Source organism: Pimephales promelas, chromosome 24 (assembly GCF_988280905.1).
Source record: "Pimephales promelas chromosome 24, fPimPro1.hap1.1, whole genome shotgun sequence".
Taxonomy (NCBI): domain Eukaryota; kingdom Metazoa; phylum Chordata; class Actinopteri; order Cypriniformes; family Leuciscidae; genus Pimephales; species Pimephales promelas.
Genome location: NC_142792.1, coordinates 12,040,179 through 12,062,979, shown reverse-complemented (window position 1 = coordinate 12,062,979; position 22,801 = coordinate 12,040,179). Strand labels below are relative to the sequence as shown.

Sequence of the window (22,801 nt, the reverse complement as noted above, 5' to 3'; positions counted from 1 at the left end):
CTAAAAATTGAAGCAAAATTTACGCGCTTCGGAATCAAAACCCATTGGCTGCCATCTTTTTTTAAGCTGATCGAGCATTCATCAAGAGTGTCACAGCTCTGTATTTTCTCTGGAGAGCAGAATGACGGTGTAGGGATCATCGACGATGTATTTGTGTCCACCAGACCCTTCCTTTGCATTAACTTAACATTGAAATCACTCACGCCAGATGCTTATAGTTTCCAGCTATTCCATCTACTAGCAAAATTAACTTCCTGATAAACCAATAGATACATTTACATGTGATTTTTTTTTTTGTTGTAATTTATTTATTTGAAAACAAATGTTACATTGTAAATAAAAAATAGTTAAGTCATACATTTCAAATTATAATAATTATAAGTCAGTTATACTTATTACATAAGTTGAGACCCATTGCAATATTTTTTTCAATTGGCCCGACCAGGAAAGAAGAAAGAAATCCTTATTTTTCGTGTAACCCTAGTGTGCCTCATTTGATCTATGGATTTTGTACCCAAGACATGGCCATACAGAAACTGATTTTCAGAAGTAAATCTATCCTCAGAATCATTCGCTTGAGTAAAAATCCGGTCTCCTCTACAAATCATATTGTTTGACGACACAATGTTTTGTGGGGGACGAGGGGTCTGCAAATAATAAGAAATTAGTCCAACAGCAATGACGAAATTTTCTCATTCTGAACTGTCTTATTATTGAAGAATAAAGGAAAAGCTAAGTTTTTGAAGCTATTAACGTCACCCAAGGCTTCAAATTGTTCCACCTCACATTTGCACCACATGAAATTGCAGATTTGATTACTGGCAAATGGGGTTTGAAGGGAAAATCATTATTTCTTTTCTCGACATCCAAAAGGCAGCTTTTTTTGACAACTGCCCAAGTGGTCTCCTAAACCAAAGCCATGTTGTACTTCTGAATAGACGCTTGATTAAAATGTCAAAAGTAATAGCTAGGAATGAGAGACAACACTTGTAAATTGGGTGATCATTAGACCACCTTTAAGGGCTTGATTGCCTTTTTATTGTAAGGAAATAGGAAATTAAGCTGTGTTACTGTAGATACCCTAATCAGCCAGAAACACAATTTGAGATGTATTTTACTGAAAATGATCACAGATTTCTCCTTGTAATGAAAGTGGCTTTGTATTTCTAAACCTTTGATTAGAAACCAGGCTCTGCAAAAGGAAATTGAGAGAAGCTTTGTAATATTTTCAGGTGGCTGCAGATTAGGTTCAGTCAGTAGATCAGGAGATGAAGGTGAAAGATCTTTCTCTGAGTGGCTGTAACTTATCTTCTAAAGACGAGTGTGGACCATATCAGTGCCATAGTATTATTAGGGCTGCCCCCTAATAGTCAACTAAACATTAGGTAAGTTACTTTTAGACAAGTAATTTTACTCGGCGGCCATCTTTGATGCCTCCCGGGCATCCAACTCCAGCTTTCATCTTTTTGAATGGGAAACATCAAATTCTACAAAACTGTTTGCCAATTTTACGATTAAATTTCATTTTTTTTAAATCATTTGAAACATCTTTAAATAGCTGATCGCTCTATTGTTAACCCAGCTAAATGTCCATTATTATAAGCCGCATATACTGTACAGGTGTTTGTAATTCCTCATTCAAAACTGTAAAAGGTAAACTCACAATAACAACAGTTGTGCTTTTGTAAAATAAGAAAACAAACATGATGCACTTTCTGCCGTCTCGTTCTCCCTAAACTGGGTCACATATTAAAGGCTCATTATGGTTTAGTACTGTATGTAATACCAGATGATTGAATGAATGAATGATTATCATATTTATGTGTCATAGTATTTACATTGTTTTCTGTGTTACATGTTTTATATTGCTTGTCCAAAAAATAGCATGAAAAAATAAAAAAATCCCTCAAAATAAATAAAGATATAAAATATATAAAAGCATGGCGGTACCATTTTCAAATTCGTCAGATTCTTTATCTTTATAAGTCATAGCTGAACTGACTTGTCAGTCAGTCATAGGTGATTTAAACCTGTTTTGTTGTCTTGTGTGCATTTTGTGCTTTGCCATGTGAAAATGTTTTCTAAATGTATTCTTTTCAATAGAAAGTCCATTACCATCCACTTGTATGAACAATTTGTTGGGAAGACAAATTTTGTTTGCAATTCTTATCTTTGCACCATGCAGTATTCAACTTCGTAATTACATTTCATCTTCTTTGTTAAAAAATGAAAAGGATAATAGTCCATCTCAGATGTTGCTCTGGAAAGACGTTGTTATCCTACCCAGTATTTTGAAGGAAATTGAACATAATCTAATTTCACCTGCAGAGCAAACAACCTCCCTAAAATAAAATTGGAATGGTTATGATTACTTTATTTGCAGTTGGCATTTGGTGAGATTGAGAATGTCTTCTGTGGTCCTTTCACCTTCAGATGTTGCCTCTGTGTGGACTGTGTTGGGATAAAGATGTTCTTCTTGGCCCTTTGTGGATTCTTGTTTGACTGATGCTTTCCTGTACTTGACCTCATTCTTCATCATATGTCTTGGGTGATCGGTCACTCTCTCACCAACAATGGCATGCTCTTCGAAATAGAGCTGTCTTAGTATTGTATCAGTAATTCCTGTAATGCACAAAGTCTAACAATTTAATCAGTCTACATTATGTGGCTTTACCTTTAATGAAACTTTTTTTGTATGAAGTTTTATATTTGTCTACAAAACAAATGTTAAATATGGTGAATTTACTGTATAAAAAGCATCCAAAAATTCACCTCAGGAAGTTGAGTGTGTGCAGAGTGTCTTGCTCTAGAAGAAGCTCTATTAAAATAAGTTTTGATTTGTTTAAGATTTAAATCAATCCTTAATTCCCACATTTCCAACCATGCCACTTCATAGTTTTAAAAGACAGGAAAAGGAGTGAGGGATGAATAAGAAAGCTCAGCTAGAACAAAAGCTCAGATAAACACATCTCCACCCAGTCCCTCCTGCCTGCTGGCTCTAATTTAATCCCCCAGACCTCTGGTGCCAGCTGCAGTCCTGAGTCTAGCCAGACCACTGTCACCCAAACCAGATTAACAGTTCTAATCTACAGGGCTTTCAGATGCTGCAGTCGTCATGCTCCTCACTAAACCCACGTACGCATTTAACATCCAGCTAATCGTTCGGCCCAGGCCAAAGATAGACTTATAAATTAATAAGATTGAGCGCCTAATCCAGTGATGGATGTTTTGATCTGGCTGGTGTAAATCAAATCGCATTTGATGGAAAATCTTGTGTAAGTGCATGGAGCAGGAAAGTATTTTGGATTCTGTAACTAGTTGCGGGCTGACGACGACTTAGAATCAACGTGGAATTGTTGAAGTGATTGTGAATGAATAATCATACATGGTATCAAAATGTATTGTCTTGCTTTTCCTGTGAAGCAATGTTCATTTTCAACTGACATCAATTGGAAACAACAGTGTGCAAGACAACTGTTTGGAAAGAAACAGATGGACAAACATTTTGAAGAGCACAAACAATGAATCCAACACGTATTCTCTAGTGCTGCAAGAGTGAAGTTTCAAGGGATCTCATTAAAGGGATAGTGAGAGAAGAGGAAAAATCTGTCAACATTTATGTGCCCTCATTCTAAACAGTATCAAATTAGGGTTTGTAACAATAGCAGAACCCTTTTTGGAGCTAAATATAAGGTTCCATAGCTTTGAAAGCAAGCCAAAACAAATGATCATTTCGACGAAAGTGAATCTATCAAAACTAACTTTAGCTGGAAAATAACATTATTCAAGAACCGTTAAAACCAAACCAATCTCTGTTACCTTAAATTTTAATATTAAGTTTATCTCTGTAAAGCTGCTTTGAAACAATCTACATTGTTAAAAGCGCTATATAAATATGGATGACTTGACATGACTTAAAAGTGCTATATATAACAGCAAATAAAACAATGTTGTTATAAATAACCTTTTCAACATATTTATTTTAATTAATATTAGTATATTAGTATCTATGTATTATTAATATTATTATTTTTTTTTAAATAAATTGTTTATTAATGGTGTTTTTTTTTTTAGCCCTCTATTGGCCTGGTCATCTTGTTGCCTCTATTTGGGTTTTACATTAAAAAAAACAGCATGTTGTGTCAATTAGGTACTTTTATTTTTTATTTTTTATTGACATGGCATATTGTAGCAAAAATGGCAGTGCTCTAACAGCAGAAGTTAGCGGAATACATTAATCAATAACAATTAACATTGAACACAATATAGATGTAATGAAGACAAGTTCCAGTGAAATATCTTCATAATCCCCTATGATGTATTTACGTCCTTTGTTATGTGTGTATTCTGAGTGACAGTTTCTCTCTGCAGATGATGAGGTACTTCTGATAAGTGACAGCATCTGAAATAATTGATAATTTAGTTACATTGTGTCTCTTCTATTTGATTATGTAAAAACAATTATGTTCATGAATGCCAAAATTGTAATAAAAAGAAAAATGGGCAGAATGAGCTCTTTACCATGTTAAAAGGAAAACGTGATAAAAAGCCATGGCATAGCTTTAATGTTTTTTTTTTTTTTTTTTTTTTTTTTTTTTTTTTTTTTTGTGCCTGGGTATGTTTAGGCGTAATAGTCATAAAAAAAAGGAAAAAAAATTCAAACAATATGGATCATAAATTCCATATCTCTGTTAGTTACTTTGTGGCGAAGAGAAGAGAAGTATCCTTAACTGAATAGAGCTGCTCATACTTATATGTTTTGTTACAATACATGATTTTGAAAAATACATGATTGTTAGAAAATGGTTGTAACAATTTTTAAAGTCATAATTTATAGACATTTTAAGAAAGAAATAATTTACCTGTTGAGTGCATGCTGACAGTCTGTGTAGTAACTGTGGTTGTAGCTGAGCTCCAGATAATCAGTGGCTTAATATGGAGGCTTTGACGATTACAGATTTGAAAAACAAAAGGGTGGAAATAAAGAACCCTAAACTCCGAGACAAAGAACCATTTCACCATATAAAGGTTTCTTGTAGTGTAGTTTCAAATCCATATAACTTTCACTATCCTATGTGAAACACAAAAAGTAAGTCATGAAATAATATCTTGTCCATTTATTTAAATATAAGAGTAAATGACAACTGCATTGTCAAGCTCTAAATTTAAATTTAGATTCTTTTGACAGTGACAAAGTCATTTCAGTAGGAATCCATGCAGTCTGCAATTTCATGTGACGGTGAAAGTGTTCCTCATGCTGATTTCACAACTGCTTCAATCTGGTCATGTAGATTTGCCACATTGACCAATAGAACGCTGCTTGATTTACTGTACATGCATGACTACATTGATTTTGGACCTTTTTTCCCAGCTAAATTTCTCCACATTTTTGGTGTCACCAGAAATAATATGGGTTTGAAACAACAAGCTGGATAATGGAAGCATTTTAAATTTTTGAGTCAATTTTGCTTTTAAAAAGGCCACCTAACAGTTTAAATTGTAGGATTTGTGAGTAACTTAAACCCACCAGCCTCTTGCAAATATCAGACTAATTTTCTGCACTCCCAACACTACTAGCAGGCAATTTCGAACCAGTAAACTTTATGCCTAGTCACAAGGTTCTTAAGAATTTAATTTGATAAAGGAGAACTACAAAGCTTATGGCACGCATCTAGACTACTTGCAACTCTCTGATATCTCTCTGAATTCATGAGCACACACAGGGTGAGGACATGCTAAATAGCAGGGTTGGGTGCATATTACAGAAATTTCATGCGCTTCAGCGGGGTGCTCCCTTTCCCATTGAAAGCAACGTGCTTCTCCAAGTGCATTGTAGTTCTTTCACAATGTCTTTTGCTAAGCGTCTCTCTTATTCCATTTGCATCTATCAGGCACATCTCTAATATGTTCCCTTTACAGAAAGGCAATCTCTGCTAGACCAACTGTAAAAATGCATTTATTTCCTTGCTAGAGTAACAGGAACTGTGCAGACTACCAAACAGTTGCAGATCAAATCACAATGCAGAAGTGTTTCATATATTGCAACATAAAATCCAGCAATCACTTCTAGCTGCTGTTAATGTAATCCAGTTTTTGTTTACACCTCAAGGTATCTTGAGGTGTTTCACTGTTGCTGTCTTGATTCAAGTGCCCAGTTAAAGTATGAATATTCTTATCCTGTCTTATCCATTTCATTTTCATTGGAGGAGTTGTTGATAGTACCATTTTGGAGACTGTATAAAAACAATGGGGGAGTACATTATGTAGGATAAAACCCCCAAAATCCTCAATAAATTGCATATAGATGCCACATTAGATGCATCTCTAGGAATATATATTCGGTTCAATAGCATGTAAAGTAGCTCGGATTGTATTTTTAGTTGAAATAACGATGAAAATAAAATATGGCTGCATACTACATTGAATTACACATTGACTTTAATGAGGGTTTCCTAGCAACTGCTTAAGCATCTCTTTTACACAAAGTTAGCTTCTCAAGGCATTTCAAAAATGAATAGTGCCCAGAGTATTTTTTTTTCTTCCCTCTTACCTTTTCATCTGCCATCTGTCACCATTCAGAAATAATCATCTTTCGTCATCCAAAAGGCAGCTATCACTCTGTAAACACGAGCGCAGTGCATTTTTTAATCATCATTTCCATGTTAACTGCAATCACACGTTGCACTCAACTCTAGGAATCTATCCAGTTTGCTTCTCATTCATTTTGCATAAAGTCATATGAACACATATCTAGCTTCAGCTTTTTATTTGATGTAATATATTTGTTATTAGTGCATTTTATTTCATGTAATATATTTTAATTTCAAAACAGCACTCAAAACTCATCTGTTCAAACTAGCATTTCCTTAGAACACCTTTATTTATTTATTTTTATTTTTTTTTGCTTTATTTTGTCCTTGTCCCATGTGAAGCGTCTTTGAGTGTCCAAAAAAGCGCTATACAAGTGTGATGTATTATTATTATTATTATTATTTGCATTTGGGTCAGAAATAGTCTATTGAGTTGATGTCTTCAAAACATGCAGTGTTTCTAATTTTGCATGATCTAACGAAGGGTTCTCGCTTAAATTCACAAGGCCAGGACAACATTTCTGATTTTCCAGTCTTGGCTACATTCTATTCATCGTCGCCACATTGATTGATTGATTGACTGATTGATTGATTGAGATTGTACCCAATGATGTATGCATCAAAATAATTGTAATTTAGATTAGAGATGGTGGAATGAAAAGCGTTCTAACTGTATCGTCGTGGCAGTACAGTTAGAAACGAGTTGCGGTTCAAACTTGCGATTCAAACGAGTTTTGTTCAGCTTTTGGTGCGTTTGCAGTTTAATGTTTTTCATACATAATAGAAATGGCAGCGCTTATTGGTTATACATGCGCAGCATTATTTGCATTGAGCGTAAACATTATTTCGAACACTTACCAAACTTCTAATTTTGAGGAAAATTATATCGTCGTGTGTTATCGTTTTATCACCCAGCCCCAATTAGCCCAATAAATTTCATTTAAATTATTTTATCACATGGACAGATGTAGATCCTCCAGCCTTCTTTTCTATCACAAAGTAGGCTGGCTTTTTTCAGAAAAGTGACTAAAACTCATTTTTCTGTTTAGAATGAGCAATCGGCTTTAGTATTTGAATTTAGTGGATAAAAAGCATTTTCAAAGCTGTAATTACACACACTTTGCAGTTCTATCCCTTCATTCTGCTCATCTTATGATAATGTCCATCTGAATGAGATTTCCAGAGGAACATAAGGACAGAAATGAACCCAATTGGTCTCAATTGAGTACAGTACGAGAAGGGCCGTACTCATTGCCGTGCACCTGAAGAAGCCAAATAATGCATTTTGATTGCATGATTATAGCGCGGCTGATTCTGAGTGCTGTCATTTTGTCTTAATGGGCTTTCCGAGAGGACTGCGTTCAGATTTCTATCAATAAAGGGCATAGAGCTCATCAGGGGGATGGCAGCGATAGTGTTAATGGTACTTCAGGAGAGAGAGAGAGGCGGTCACGGATATCAGGGGTCCTTTGGAAAACAGAAGAAGAACTGGAGTTAGCGTTGGGAACCACTTTGTTGATGAGGCTAAAGCAAAGCTCTTACAAGAGATCGAAAGTAGATTACACGTAGTAGATTAGAGATTGCCACTAGTTTGGGATTAGGAGCACCGGTTCAACCATATTAGGAGAAGTAAGGATGGATGCTGAAGAGTTAAACTAGACTATGTGGTACATTTCAGTAAGTAGGTGAAAGTAGGTTATGAGGTAATAAATAATATGCAAATGCAAATTAGTTTGCTCAAACCAGGACACTGAAAGGAAAAGCTATATTACTTTCTGTGCATTTAATCAAAGGATCAGCAATTTGTGGGCTTTTCTAGTCACTCTAATACTGCGTTTCTGAATGTTCAACAGTCTTATGAGTTATTCCCCAAGGCTTTTACAATGCTGATCTATCCTTCCTAGCCAGGTAGCTAACATATTTCCACACAGATGTTTTCCCTCCTTAATTATGGTGATCTATATTTATTTTCAGCCATTGGATGACAGCAGTCTGGACTATAAAGTAATGCATGGTTTGTAGTTCCAGGCGGGTACTGTGATTTTTCTGTGCTGTGGACTGTGCGCTATCTTCTATGATAGCTACCTGCAGGAAGAACAGCTGTGCTTCTGCTGCTTCACTGCTAGTTTGTCAGCCAGGCTTAGAATGTGCTGATCAATCAGACCAAACTCCACACGCCCTATTCCTCAGGTCTTGCGGTCCAAAAAGCAGTGAGATCTGTTGAGACACTCAAGCGGTGGGCAAGTTGCAGTCAATAGTTTTCATGGTGGACATATACAGTACATAAAGATTACCTTTTTATTCCAACCAATAGCCTTTAGTTTATGTCACAGGCACAGCCATTAACCATGTTTTGTGACCTACCTTTGATGATTAGAGGCAGGTAAGATTTAATGGAAGAGACATTTTGATTCTTGAGAACTTTTTTTTAGACATATATATGGATTATATGGACAAGCTGATATCATCAACATGGTGGTCCATTTTCCTGTGGACAGCAGTACACTAACAAAGATGAATCTTGTAAGTAGACAATTAGACTGGAAGTTTTATTACTGTACCTAGTTATTTTTTATAAAGGTAAATGTGTAATTTCCGTTATTATTTTTGCAAGTCTGCTCTGTATTGAGCAGATTTCACACCCTTCACCTTTAATTATTCTTGGTAGTCTTACTGAGGACAAGTCACCAGTATTCATCCATTATGCTGAAGAAAAAAGGCTTCCATTATCTTTAATCTACCTTGAGTCATTTTGTCCACCCCTTTTTTTCTGCTGACAAATGCAACACTGCATGTTAAAAACAATAATTTAAGAGCCTAACATGTTTCTCGCTCCTCTGATCAAGCCTAACCCTCATAGTTAAAAGCATTCTGCATTTTTGTCCCTGCATTTTTGGTAAATTTAATGTCATGTATGATGACGCAAATATCTTTTTTAGGTGAACTATCCCTTTAAGACTAGCTTATCTAGTTTAAAAACAAATTGAAGTTTTTAGATCAGATACGCATGTGTTGATCTACAAAAATTCAAGAAGCTTTAAATCAGCCTAGAAAGTTCCTGCTGGTAAACGATAACGCCTTTTCAGTGTGATTTGCATGTATTCACTGGTGCTGGATTCTGCAGGTATTCGTCTGAGCCAGGCGGGGTTTTTTTTTGCTGTGAAATGTCACACAATTGATATGTATGACAAAGCGGGCGTTCCAGATGGCATGCCTTGCCATCAGAGCAGACCGCTGGCTTGTTTTTTTTTTTTTTTTTCCTTCATCTGTAGCTGCATGATTATCACTGCATTTTGATGATGTGCGAGAGCGATACTGAGTGACAGCTATGGCTCCTCATCCATAACCAGATCAAAACTGACAGCTAGCTTCTGTGGGACGGTCCCTTCCTCCTCCATGTATCTGAGGACACACAGCCTGGGAACAAAGGAAGGAAGGGTGACACAGAAAAAGTGTCTGCATTTAATTATGCCAACGGCTTCAATAGACTGTAAACTCCAATTGATGTGTTGAATTTAATCTCCGCCAAAGCGGCCTTGCCTCACTGTGTTATTTAAGAAACGTGACTTTCCATGTTAGTGCCTTTCATATTTTTTTCTTGCCTGGCAAAAAAACAAAAAGGATGCTTAAAAGGGGTGAACTGACCAACCATTTTAATTGCAGAAAGATGTATATATTAGTACTGTCAATATAGTTTAAAATAATTTCACAGTGAATCTCCAAATTAATGTAGAAACAACATAAAGGAAGTATATTTAAAATATTTGTTTAATGGCATTTTTTATAAAGGAAGGCCAGTTTCACCGATACCAATACTTCTCTCAATTTTGGCCATTTCCTTTCCAATTATACACATAAAATAATGAATTGTATAATTTAATTGTTATTAATAATAATTGAATAAGATTTATATATCGTCAGTTTCCTTTTCATGCTGAAACAGTTTGGTGTTGCAGGCTGTTCATTTACATGTTTATTCAGAAGCCATCTTGCATGTTCCCTCACACACAAAATACGATTGCATATCTTTCCATGCGAAACACATCACACTTGATTCATACTGCTAGTTTTGTCTGTTCTTTATTTCGGTCAGTCAACACTCTGACACATTTCCATTTGCAGAGAATTAAAGTGCTTGGCAATGTTAAAATCGTACAATATATACCATGTCATTGGTGTCAGACATTGTAGTCTAATCAAACTTTGCTTAGGGACACCAATATCCTGACAAATTCCCCTTTAAACTCAGGATGAATGGTCCCAAGCCCAAGCATCATAATTGGATGTTAACTTTCAGGCTACCAGTGTGAACAAACTGCAAGATGAAATTCAGAAGATGAGGCCTGAGATTTCCATATTAATAAAAGAGAGGCTGTTTTTTTTTTATGTTTTCATCTGAATGCCGGATATTATGCCAGTGTTCCTGCTGCCAACCGCTCCAGCAATCCATTGTTCAGCCCATTACTTCTATTTCCACTTTTATTGAATAGATTGTGATCACATCTTATTTAGGAATGCATTTAGAGTTTGCTCATTTACCTTCTGTTTGTGTTGCATAACATGCAAGGCAGTGGAGCTTTTAATGGAAATGAGGCTGGCTATCTCCACAAAAGCGGGTTGCTCGAGAGATGGGAGATTATGTTGTCCTCCATTTTGTTTTTAGGTAGACTATCCTGAATATAAAATACAAGATGTGGGCACTAAGTACCTGCATAATTAACCCATTCAACTAATATATTTCAATGGATGATTCATTTGCCGTCCTTGTTCCAGTTTAGAGCACAGTTTCTTTGTAAGATGCATGTTAATACAACCAATTTTATCCAAGAAGCTGCGCGCTTTGAGCATCTCAATGTCCTCTCAATTGCATGGCCCCTTGTTGTGCTTTCTTTAACCAAATGAAGTCAGACCAGTCAGGTCTCCCACTGTGGCTCCGTCTCCTCCCAGCCTGTGCCACTTTGAAGTCTGGAGTAATTAGACGCTGCCTGTGAAGTAGCATCGCTAACTGTGATGTGCAGACTCCATTTTCACTGATAATGATCTAGGAAATGTTCCAGCACATTTGTTATCAAATGCATTGAAACTCATGACCAGAGTCTTTGCGAAAAGGCATTCCAACTAGCCTCAGAAAGTAACTGTAAATTCCACTTTGACGGTTTAATACTTTTATTCAGCAAGGACACGTTGAAAGGTTACAGTAAAGACATGTGCATTGTTCAGAATTGTACATTTTTCTATTTCAAAAAAAATGTTTTTGAATGAATAAATGAATTTTCTTTCATCAAGGAATCCTGAAATAAAAAGTTTCTACAAAATATATTAAAAAGTTTCCAACATTGATAATAATAATAAATGTTTCTGGAGCAGCAAATCAGTATATTAGAATAATTTCTGAAGGATCATGTGACATTACCTTTTATAATGTAATACAATTTCAACAATATTTTACACAATTATTGCCTTTACTGTATTTTTAATCAAATAAATGCAGCCTTGGTGAGACTTCTTTCAAAAACTTTAAACAAAATCTTACTGACTACAAACTTGGCATTGCTTATGTAAGGAGTAATGTACGCACTTTGTGGATATAAGAATATATCTTATGCTGAAATGGTGACAAAATTTTAAGGATTATATAATTCAATGTTTCTCATGAATTAACAAATAAACACATAATCAAGTTTAGCTCATATGTTTATATTTTTTAGCTCAAATATTTGAAAACAATATTACTGCATTATTGTAATCTCAATGTAATATATATATATATATATATATATATATATATATATATATATAATGTACATTACTGTAATATATACATATTCTGTGTTTCCTATGTCAAGCAGCTGCCATTGAAATGAATAGTAATGACTGTTGAAATAACCTTTCTCCTGGTGTTATATTGTGTTGTGGCCTTTATTTTCTTAGCCAATCAATATCAAATTTATCAAATTTATATGAACAAATAATGGGTTTGCTGATATTTGGTTGCCTTTACAGGTTGATGGTTTATGGAAGAGGAAATGTGGTTGAGGTCTAACAGAAATCGCTTACAATTCCTTAAAATCTAAATTGCTTGGCACTAAACACTAACCTCTACATTTCTTCTTTGCTCACTGCCAGTAAGTCATTCACAAAGGTCATAGTCCGATTGATTTCTGAGTGGTGGGTGGCAACATGCCAGATAAAACAGTACATTCTCCATTTACACATCTTTTTTCGCTGTGTTATGTAGGGGGACATCGGACTTCGGTCAAAATTACTTCATCATGTAGGGTCAATTGATGAGTGTCCTTTAAATATTTAACTGTACAGTCCTACAGCAATGTTCTCTATGAAGATTCAAGACAATCACAATCTCAACTCCAGCACTATTGAAACAATGAATTTGTTGATATTTACTGATTGTTGATCATTTGGTTAAATATAGCTTTTAAGTTTAACAAAGAAAAGCCATGTTTACTTTCAAGAAACCTTGAATCATTAATCAGGGTTCTAATTGAGCCTTTTTCAACTAGCCAGAAATAAGGCATCTTAGTTGAACAGTCCATGGCTTTCTGATTCATCTCAGTGCTTAATGAGAGCCACGAATAGACATAGACCACTGGTATTCTAGTGATTGTCCGAATGAAATAATCCCAGTTCAGTAAAACATAAAAAAAAATCCAACCTCACTGGTAGAAGTAAAATCATAGGTATGGTCATTTATAAAGAGCTTCATGGAATTGATTGATTTTATTTGACCGTTTTGTTTAAAATATGATACATCTTTTTATCGCTCGATACATCTTTGTATCTTTGTATGGCTTCTGGTTTCCCTAAGTTAAGTGATAGCTTATTTTCTGACATCCACCTGCTGACTTTTGATAGTTCTACACTGAGAGTTCTTTCAACTATGTTCTTATGTTTATGTGAAACCAATAACGCAGAATCATCTGCATATAAAAAAAGTCCACATGAACTTACAGACTTAAGTTAATTTATAAATAGAAGGAAAACAAGTGGGCCTAAGACACTCCCTTGAGGGACCCCACATTCTATATATTGTGGTTGAGACATTTTTCCTCCAAAATCCACCACCTGCTTCCTATCCTTCAGATTAGAAGTCACCCATCTGACTGCTAAGTAATTAAAAGCAATGGCTTTTAATTTGCGTACCAAAATACCATGGTCAACTGTATCAAAGGCCCTCTGTAGGTCTAACATGACCATACCAGCTTGCTAGTTGTATGTCTCTAGTTGGTTCACTTCAATAAGGGTGAATCTCGCAAACCTGTAAAAAAAACTTGTTTGGGTCATATCTAAAAAGATAAAAAGTCTATTCTAAGACCATTGTAATTAATTGGGACTTGATTTTGGTTGTTGTAATGTAAAATAAGTGCATGCATAAGAATATCTTGTAAACTGTAATTGAGATATCTCACGGTTGTCTCAAAACAATTTACACTCGTGATTGATTTATATCTTTGTCTCACAGTTGTGATTTTTATCTTGCAATGTGGATATTTTTTTATTTTAAAATGTATCTCACAGTCTCACAGTAATTCTAAAATGGAAATGCTCAGATATAGATTTACCATGTAGAATTATGAAAACATCTGTACACATACAGTAACAGTAATGAGAATTGTATGCTTAAATGTAATGGAAATTACACCAAAATAAAATGTCCTGTGCAAGTTTCTTTGAGATTCAATCATGCATGTTTATTTGGAACGTGTAGAATCTCCATATTCTGACAAAATGTTTGAGTATGAGATAAAAATTCTGGCCTGGACAGATGAAAATCTGTTTCTTCAATGATACCATGTGTCAAGTGCTCTCTTACTATGATTTATGAAGAGTAACCAACTCCTGCTGTCTTTAGAAGGTATGCGTTGTTGTCTTAGAGCCTCAAATGAGCCTAAAGCCTGTGAATCCACCTCTCTCTCAGACAGCACCTGATTGTGTTGGCCCATCTAACCGTTCGAGCAGCTCCCCTGATACTTATTTCTAAATCATGTTGAAGCCAGACTCATTTCAGCCATTTTCCAGGGAGACTCGAGTGTGTGAGCTCAAATTGCAGCTTGTTACATTTAGGCAATGTTGACTCTTCTAATTGCCGTCTGTCTGGCTCTCGTCTCTGTGTTGGCCTGTACCAGAAAGTTCTCTCCAGTCGACAATGCCCCTCTGAATCATGTGCATTATCAGAGATGCAGTTGCACCTGTGTTTAACATTAACTAGCTTTGGAGGCCTTCGCAATCAGTGGTTCTGCTGCAATGATGTACATCACACCTCTGCCCAGATTATGTTGTAGTTTTCGGCCTCTGCAGTCAGCTGGGAGGTACCAGCCAGTGGGACCACAATTATATTGCTATATCTGGTGTTCACACCCCCTCTCTCTTTCTCCCCACAGCTCTTTGCGTGACAACTGAGCGCTTTGGGGAATTTAATTAGGCTGTGTTCAAAAGCTGTGCAGTCGAAGAGTTGTTTCTTAATGAAGAGTTTACTTTGAATGTCAAAAACTGCATTATTTGCATTTGGGGTAATATGATATTTTTGATAATTGTCGCTGTTCCATTTTGACGCCATCCATGCATTCTCTTTGCTCCCATGGGGATTATGTTACTGAACCGTAGTAGAGTTTCGCAGAGTCAATGAGCAGAGCATTCGTGATTTTAGTGAACTTCCAACTACTACCATAATTGTCACGATTCCTGTCTTGTGTTTTCCTTGTCTTGTGTGGACTTTAGTTATTTCCTGTTCTGTGCCATGTTTTGTAGTCCTTTGTTTTTCTTGTTGATGAGTCTCTCCAGGTGTTTCTGAGAGCGCGCGTCACATTATATTCTGCGCGCGAGCAGAGAGATTTGCCCTCGCGCATTATATTAATGTACTTTTGTGCTACAATAGTGCGCTCTCGACATTTGACAGGAAAATAACGCCATAGTTCTGCAGAATCCATCTTCCCTGTAACATAACAACATAGCAAGGCAAAATTTGCATCATGTTTATTTTTCTTTATTTGACAAAAAGCAGAACACTTTGTTTTTATTGGGTGTATCCACAAAAAATATATACACTTAACAGGATCTAATGATGTACAACACTTATATGTAAGATCAAAATCAACAGAATTTGAGTCTCTTTTGCACTGATGAAGAAAAAAGTGAGCTTGTCGCGATAGCCGACCCCAGAGGGTTAACAATGTAAAAGTCTTTACTGTCACCTTTGCTCAAATTAATGCATCCCTGCTGAAAAAAGTATAATTTTTTTGTCTGCAAACTTTTGCCTGGCACAAAAATAATTATGTTTTGACGCTGCAATCATTTTGTCATTTTTATACTTGTTATAAGTTCTATAACTCATAAACCATCACAGTTTTGCAATGTATGTCATATCCCTTATGTGTTTGGCTGTGTAATTGATGCTTGCTATATTTATAGTTATTGTTAAGAAAATTCATCCACACACACTTCTTCCAAGTAAATTTTTACAAGCTGGCACAATTAAGAACATTTAAAACAAGTTATTTTTATTTTATTTATTTTATTTTTTTGCATAAGGGGATTTTTTTTTGTCTTATGATATCTTCTGTTCTGCCTTTCATGTTCCTGCTAGACTATTTCTTCCTTTTTTTAAAAGGTCCAATTACACGGCCTCAGTAGCTGCCCTGTGCTGTCAGTGTTGAAGGAAGCAGAGGTATATGGCCTATCAAAACCTTCAATTAGCTCTGTGGCCTTTTACTGAAGACCACTCTTATTGGAGGAAAAGACATGTTAGGAAAAAATCCCAAAGCCAATAACTGCCTTAACCTTCATCGTCAACCTTTGTACAAGTCCAGATGATGCCCTTTTAAGTTCACTTATGTCATTTTATAACATGTTACCTCACTGAAGTTACTGGTAGTGAAATGACAGTGAAATGGAACTTTATGTCAGTGATATGGAACATTTAGTGACTTTAAGTGTAAAAGTTTTTGAAAACTTTTGGGCCTATAAATTTAGTCACCCTGTGTTTTTTTATGGTGTTTTCACACCGGAAAGTCCTCACCAAGGTCTGAACCAAAGTTCATGTTTTGATGCATTTTATACATTCAGAGAAGGAGGTTGAGGGCTATTGCTCGGTTGATTGTTTTTTTCAATGATGGAGGGTATATGTGTACGTACAGTGTGTGCGCGCAGTGGGATGTGGCAGGTGGGGGAACCCTCAAATTTTGTGTAGGTCCAACAGGGAAAATGACTCACCGTGGGACAACATATTGAGTATCATGGTACTTTTTGGAACAAGTGTGTTACCGTGGCACTAAGTATCACAATACTTATTTACCTGATATTTTAATGTTTTTATTTTGGTCCATCTACACTGATATGATGACGATACTTTGTTAAAATTGCTGAACACTGGCACTGTAGCCACGCCAGCCCACATCTTGACATTGATTGGTTTGTAAACGGACGTGCGTCTGACGTCAGCGTGTTGTTAATTCGACGGGTAACTTTGACAACAATGAATGAACACTTATATCAACTTATACTAACACGTATATATATAACTTATATCGTTGCCACTATACTTTACAGCACCAACTATACTCAAGGCTAGTTCAAATTCGCCAAATGAACATCCTCGTTGTGCAAACATTTTATTGTTGCTGACAAGAAAGGAGGAGAACACCGCAAGCAATCCTGTGAGAGCAGCGATCTTCTTATGTCGTATGTCGACCATATTTCAATTAAACATCTTGCCTTCTCCTCTCCCCACGGCTCATTTTTTCTGCTATCTTCTGCTTTCTTCTTCGACTACGCGAGAACCACCGGAACTTCCTTTAAAAGATCTGAATGTCCGAACCATACAGAAAATACTTTCACACTAGAAACAAACCAAACCTTTGTTCAGTTTGATTCAGACCGAGACTACCTCTTTTCATCGGACCAAATTTTGTCTGTTTGGTCCCGACCGTGGTCCGGGGAAGGTTTCACACCTGTAAATTTTACTCGTATCAAACTGAAAAGTCAGAAATTCCGGATCAAACAAGGTTGGTGTGCAAGGATGCTTAGAGAGATTTTTTAGAGAATGTGTGTTTTGTTTTCTTCCTTTAGCCTTTCAGAAATAACATCTAACACAATAGTTTCTAATGAAGTGCTTTTTCTGTGCAGAAAAAACACATTTAAAATACACAACCCGTAATTCATGATCATTATTCTCTTATAAATTTCCCTGAACCACTGAGTCCCAAACTAGCTTGTCTGTAGCTATGAGCAGACATGGCTTCTGGGTTATTATGTGGCTTTAAGGCAAAGATGAGAAGAGTTTATGGATTATGCATGAAGTACAGTCTGTGTTTAAGCGAAAGCAATCGTCAGCAAGAGCTTTGATCAGGCCTTAAAACCTTTTTAATTGCACTGCTGTCTTTTATTTATTTATTTATTTTGTCTGATCAGTTTTATTTATTTTATTATTGTCTGTATGGGTCTGTGGCGTGATGCTCATATTTTTTTGTCCGATACTGTATTTATAACAGTAGGGAAATCTGCTGAATATTTATATTTATATTTACCTTGAATATTATATTTTGTAACTTTTGTCCAATAATTATTTAGATGTACTCGCAGGTATTCAAGGAAAATGTTTTTATGCGATGGTCGAATGGATACACCACATGACTACAATTAAACTTGTTTTTTATTTCAAAATCAAATGAGAAGAACTTGGTACATGTGTTTTAATCCAAATTTTAAAAGAGATGTTTATTTGATCTTCATGTTTCTAAATTAAACTATACTGTGTTAATTTGAGTAATTTTTGTTGCATCCAAAACTATGCCATGATATAAGGAGTTTCACACGGTGTAATTATCAGTAGTTTAAAAAAGTGGGCCTCTTATGTTGGAGGACCATTTTGAAAAGCCTGAACTTTTAGAGAGCGATCTTGTATTTAAATGATGTGGTGGGCTGAAAGTAATGCAGAATAAAATTTTGGTCATGAAACTGCTTTTTAACAGGTGGCCTCCCATCTGTCCAATGTGCTTTTTACCGCTTTCTCTAATGAGCACTAGGTCACCTTGGCGCTATGATCCTTCATAAATTAAAGACTGTCTTTCCAATAAAAATTGGAATATGTGGCTATTCAGTCTAAGTTTCCACAGTATGGCCATTGTTTGGTTTTCGTGTTCTGCAGTTTATACAGGGTTGGATAAAATCAACAGGGGCTTCAATGCTAAATGTTGTGGCTTTGTCATTACCCTTTACTTACTGTAGCTGCCTTCACCATGCAGTTTGAGCTTTAAAAGCGTTGGCTTTTGGCCTTTGTGAGGCAAATTTGAAGTTGAGTCATAAGAGCAGATCACGCAGTGTATCAGCGAGGGGTGGTGAATACGAAATGTCAAAGAAAGAAAGTCCTTGACACAGAAAGTGTGGTATTGTCACCACTCTCTGTAGCAAATTAGACACTTCATCACAATGGTGAGGTTGTTTCTTTTAGTAGGAAATCACGACTTAAGCCTAAATAATAACTCTATATCCAATGAAGTTAGGTGTTATTAAAACTCATTTATTTCAGCAAAAAATCAAAGAAAAAAACAATGCATAAAACACTTTGTGATTAAGCTTGCAAATCTAAATCACACATTTTAGACATTATGAAGAAAAGTGGCATTCTCCTTTTTTTTCTCTCTCCGGAAATACCTATGTTATCTACATAATGTAGATACGTTTTGATGCCTTAAGTTCAGTAGTAGCCTTTGGTAATCTATTTAATTTGTACTTTAGAGACAGTCAGTTTTACTAGATAACTTTGATTAAAAGTTTTTAAATGACCAATTTTTTTGGAAAAAGAGGAATACTTCCCAGACAGTATATTCATCAAGGTGATATTTTAATTATTATTTCTATTTCAAGGTAATATTTCTAATAGCTAGTTTGTTGCTATACATATGTAACAACATGTTTAGGTCACAAGTTATCTTTTTCACCTTTTCACATTACCAAAACAAAAGATTCATGTGAGATAAGCATGTGCATCTACACCTTTTATGCTTATAACCTAACAATGTGCAGCTTGTGCAAATGGCTTAAACTGTGTTCTTATGAGGAGTAGAGATTATACTGTTTAAACAAAAGATTTTTGACACACAGTCAGCAGGAGTGTATTATTCAGTTTGTTTTTTGTTATGTAATTGCCCATTTATCTCATTAAGTAAATGGAAAATTATATGTGTTTTTTTGACTATAAAGAGCAACTGTATTGTCCTAGCAACTGAGTGGTACTGATTGTATTTAATCCTCAAATGTAAAGTATTTGACAGAATTTGCACTAAAAATATTGAGGTGAAAATTGTCTGTTCGAGAAGGGCATTGATAGACTTGGCAAGCGTGCAGCTCTGCTTTATTAATTGAATACTCCAGTAGGTGGTCAGCGGTGTATGATAAATCATACTAAATGGGGGTAAATTGTCTAGAATTAGTGTCTGCATGTTTATCACTTGAGTCTCAAAATGCTTTCTGAAAGATTAATAATGAAGACTGGCATCAACTGCAACTGGGGGCAAATAAAATGTAGTCGTAATAGAGAAAGAGAGAGAAATGAAAAGAGAATGAATGTTAAGTGTGTGCGTTTGTGTGTGTGTATGTGTATGTGTGTGTGTGTGAGAGAGAGAGAGATAGAGAGAGAGAGAGAGAGAGAGAGAGAGAGAGAGAGAGAGAGAGTAGAGGAATCTAGGGGTTTAATACACTGCGAGTACTGTCATGTAAATTATGCAATTATTTTGTACGAATTTTCACATTCTAGCATATTTAGATAAGGCAAATTTTGTGCATATCAGGGTTGTTAAACCGTACAAACAAAAAGCATATTTCATACACATAATTTCAAGATATGATTTGAATAAGATTTGAAGACCCCCCCCCCCACACACACACACCTTGCAAATTCATCAGTCAACACCATTGCTGAGTATTTTCTCCTTAAAACTGCAGTGAACCACAACAAGTAACCAATCTTTTCAACGTGCGGTGTGGGGCTTTCCTTCACTGACTTTCTATGATGTTCAAAGCGTTTCTAAGGATGATGATTTTTAGATGGTGAACAGGAACATGGTTCATGTAACATTAGCAACACATTATTAGCTGTTTCATAAAAGTCAAGCCAAAGGCTAATCATATCAATTACTGTTTTGTGTCCGATGTAGAGAGTGATACATAAAACGCATTACCATTCTGATGCATCGACTTATTCCTTATTATATACATTCTCTCTCTCTCTCTCTCTCTCTCTCTTTCTCTCTCTCTCTCTCTCTCTCTCTCTCTCTCTCTCTCTCTCTCTCTCTCTCTCTCTATATATATATATATATACAGTATATATATATATATATATATATATATATATTATCTTTATCTTTATGTACTGTTTTTTTTCTTTTAAAACTATACATTTAATGTGCCCTCATTGGAGGCCATCTTTTGTTAAGCTTTGTCCAAATGTGTCCCACATATAAATAAACAGATAGATACAGTAAATTTTAAGATTTAAATGTAGCTTTTCACATATTATTACATGCAATTGTTTCTTCTTCTGTTCTGTTAGCTATACCTTGTGATAAGGTTGCTTTCTAAATGAATAACAGTAAATATAAATACTTTTTGTAAGTTTAAATACATTTGTTTATTTATACGCACATTTATAAATATGGATACTATATAACTATATACTATAAAATGAATAATGCATTTAAGTTTGATATCCGTGTATGTGGCCTGTGTTATAGGTTGGTTTTAACTAAGCTTTTCTTTTTACCTTTCCTTAAATATTTTCAATTTTGGACCACAAGACTGTGCACTTAATAATTAACAGAATATTAAATTGCCATTAAATCTCCAGAGCTCAAACCTACTTCTCCTTCATATTTAATTTAAGGTGACTTCCTAGGCACAGGTCTTTACGTGGACATTCAGACACTGTAATTCAGTTCTACAATGAACAGTCTTTTTTATTTAGAACTGTGCTAATTAATGAACATTAGACCGGCACACTGTACAGCTCTGCCTTCAGGCTACTCTAAAGCTGTCATTCAAAACATCTTTAATTTAATTGTCATTCATTTCTGTTGGGAATTGTTCCATCAAAACTAGCTGAACTTTACCTGAATTTCACCCTTTGTAGTTTGATAAACCTCTAGGTCCGTAGTTGTGCCTTGGCCTGCTTTGCAACATGATCATTTCCTGTTTTTCTATACACCTTAAAGCAAATGGCAGCATCCTTTGGGTTCATTGCTTGACACCCTCAAGACGCTGCCCTGAGGCTGAGATGATAATGTGTGGTGGAGATGGCCATCTCTCAGCCAGTGTTGTGCTAATGTGATCTTTTCTCCTCTCCTTCCAGTGAACACAAAGGAAAAACCGGAGAAGAAAAGGAAGAGACGGCTGTGGTTTCTGTAGGTACTGTCCTTTATTTTCTCGAGAATCTTATCAGCAGTAGTATAGTGTTGTTCATGTCACACTACAACTTTGAAGATAAACAGTGCAATTGTATTGTAGATCTTTTAGAAACTGCAGTTATTCTGGGAATTTAAGATAAAGCTATACCTTGAACTTAGTCTATCAATTTAATCTGATATCATCAATCACAGTGCAGAATTCAAAGCATCTCTCTCTCTCTTTCCTTTCTCAACACTGTAGACACACTTGTGTGTGAATTTACACCACTTGCTTTACTTGCTACAAGTTACCATACTTTTCAGTAAATAATTAGCAGCAGCATTTTTCTATAAAATCATAATGATCTGTGTGTACCTGCAAAATAGTAATATGATGTGAATATGAAGTAATATGATGTTGGGGATAATGATGGTTTCCAGAATGCACTTCAATGTGAATGAATGATTGATTGATTGATTGACTGACTGACTGACTGTACCGACTCTGGTACGACTCTGGTATTGTGGCTTTATATGTAGTCAGACACTTGCATGTGTCATTATATTATTAACATATTACCAAAATCACAAGTTACAAGGTTTTTGACCAGCGAATTTCAGAGAATATTGGACATGCATGTTTTGTCTGTCAGTTGAAGTGAATCAGATATTCACAGATGAATCAGCTATTTAACTCTTTCCCCGCCAGCATTGTTGATTATTTTCACAAAAGTTTCATGGCCTCAGAATATTTTGTTATAGACATATCTGAACATGCAATATATCAGAAGAAAGAACAGAGCCTCTTCTTTTAAGCAA

General features: G+C 35.6%; 1 protein-coding gene across 4 annotated transcripts in view; it reads left to right on the top strand.

The window, feature by feature from the left end:
• syt1a (synaptotagmin Ia) overlaps positions 1 to 22,801 on the top strand; it is a 170,187-nt gene that overhangs the window by 31,176 nt on the left and 116,210 nt on the right. For 2 of the 4 annotated variants that reach the window (XM_039663316.2, XM_039663287.2), the window contains exon 2: positions 21,949 to 22,004. The gene's annotated coding sequence lies outside the window, so the exon portion shown is untranslated. The remainder of the gene's footprint in view (positions 1 to 21,948; positions 22,005 to 22,801) is intronic. The other 2 variants (XM_039663325.2, XM_039663296.2) reach the window with 1 other exon arrangement.